Genomic DNA, 2,388 nt, shown 5'->3' with positions numbered 1-2,388 from the left:
GGGAGGGCCCGGGGCAGCGCGGGCAGGCGGGGAGCAAAAAAAGGCGCGGGCGCCAAAAAACGTCGGGGTCCCGGGGTGGCGGAGGGGGGCGGCGGCGGGGGCGGCGGCGGGTACACGGCGCCGGGTCCAGGGCGCCGGGTCCAGCCCGTCCCGGGGCGGGGACAGGTGGTGTCGTCCGTCCCCGCCCCCGTAACCTGCTCTGAAGCATCCGCTTCCCGCCGCGGTTCGCCCTCCACCCCCCCGCCGCACACGCAGCTGCCGCTTCCCGCCGCCTCTGCCCCCCGCCCCGGGATCAACCACCCGCCGGGTCCAGCCGGTCCCGGTCCCGGGAACCTGCTCCCGGGGCCAGCCGGAGCCACGCCCCCTCCTCTGACGCTTCCAGCTGCCGCCTCCCCTCCCACCCCCCAAACTCACACTGGCCCTCGCCGGCCCGCCCACCCGCCTACCTGCTTGCCCGCCGCCGCTGGGTGGCGTGCCGGACACTCTCGCACACAGGTACACAGACAGGGACACAGGGACACAGGCACTCAGGCACACAGGGACACAGGGACACAAGGACACAGGGACACAGGCACTCAGGCACTCAGGCACTCAGGGACACAGGGACACAGGGACACAGGGACACAGGGACACAGGCACTCAGGGACACAGGGACACAGGGACACAGGGACACAGGCACTCAGGCACTCAGGGACACAGGGACACAGGGACACAGGCACTCAGGCACACAGGGACACAGGTGGCGGGCCGGAGGCCGCTCTCCACTGTGTGGCAGGGGTCCAAGAGCCACCCCAGCCCAACCCAGAGGGTCTTTTGCACCTCTCTAGAGGCCACCCAGAGACCCCAGGCCGCAGCAGAAGCCTCCCCCGCACGCTCTGCAGGCTTCCGACCCACCCCAGGCCGCAGCAGAAGCCTCTCCCGCACGCTCTGCAGGCTTCCGACCCACCCCAGGCCGCAGCAGAAGCCTCCCCCGCACGCTCTGCAGGCTTCTCAGCCACCCCAGGCCGCACCAGAAGCCTCTCCCGCACGCTCTGCAGGCTTCTCAGCCACCCCAGGCCCCAACAGAAGCCTCTCCCGCACGCTCTGCAGGCTTCTCAGCCACCCCAGGCCGCACCAGAAGCCTCCCCCGCACGCTCTGTAGGCTTCTCAGCCACCCCAGGCCGCAGCAGAAGCCTCTCCCGCACGCTCTGCAGGCTTCTCAGCCACCCCAGGCCGCACCAGAAGCCTCCCCCGCACGCTCTGCAGGCTTCTCAGCCACCCCAGGCCGCACCAGAAGCCTCCCCCGCACGCTCTGCAGGCTTCTCAGCCACCCCAGGCCGCAGCAGAAGCCTCTCCCGCACGCTCTGCAGGCTTCTCAGCCACCCCAGGCCGCACCAGAAGCCTCTCCCGCACGCTCTGCAGGCTTCTCAGCCACCCCAGGCCGCAGCAGAAGCCTCTCCCGCACGCTCTGCAGGCTTCTCAGCCACCCCAGGCCGCAGCAGAAGCCTCCCCCGCACGCTCTGCAGGCTTCCGACCCACCCCAGGCCGCAGCAGAAGCCTCTCCCGCACGCTCTGCAGGCTTCCGTCCCACCCCAGGCCGCACCAGAAGCCTCCCCCGCACGCTCTGCAGGCTTCTCAGCCACCCCAGGCCGCACCAGAAGCCTCCCCCGCACGCTCTGCAGGCTTCTCAGCCACCCCAGGCCGCACCAGAAGCCTCCCCCGCACGCTCTGCAGGCTTCTCAGCCACCCCAGGCCCCAACAGAAGCCTCTCCCGCACGCTCTGCAGGCTTCTCAGCCACCCCAGGCCCCAACAGAAGCCTCTCCCGCACGCTCTGCAGGCTTCCGACCCACCCCAGGCCCCAACAGAAGCCTCTCCCGCACGCTCTGCAGGCTTCCGACCCACCCCAGGCCGCAGCAGAAGCCTCTCCCGCACGCTCTGCAGGCTTCTCAGCCACCCCAGGCCGCACCAGAAGCCTCTCCCGCACGCTCTGCAGGCTTCTCAGCCACCCCAGGCCGCAGAAGAAGCCTCTCCCGCACGCTCTGCAGGCTTCTCAGCCACCCCAGGCCGCACCAGAAGCCTCCCCCGCACGCTCTGCAGGCTTCTCAGCCACCCCAGGCCGCACCAGAAGCCTCTCCCGCACGCTCTGCAGGCTTCCGACCCACCCCAGGCCGCAGCAGAAGCGTCTCCCGCACGCCCTGCAGGCTTCTCAGCCACCCCAGGCTGCACCAGAAGCCTCCCCCGCACGCTCTGCAGGCTTCTCAGCCACCCCAGGCCGCAGCAGAAGCCTCTCCCGCACGCTCTGCAGGCTTCTCAGCCACCCCAGGCCGCACCAGAAGCCTCTCCCGCACGCTCTGCAGGCTTCTCAGCCACCCCAGGCCGCACCAGAAGCCTCTCCCGCACGCTCTGCA

Source organism: Melanerpes formicivorus, unplaced genomic scaffold (assembly GCF_026170545.1).
Source record: "Melanerpes formicivorus ecotype bairdi unplaced genomic scaffold, bMelFor1.0.p_v2 SCAF_383, whole genome shotgun sequence".
NCBI lineage: Eukaryota > Metazoa > Chordata > Aves > Piciformes > Picidae > Melanerpes > Melanerpes formicivorus.
This window is presented reverse-complemented; position numbering follows the sequence as displayed.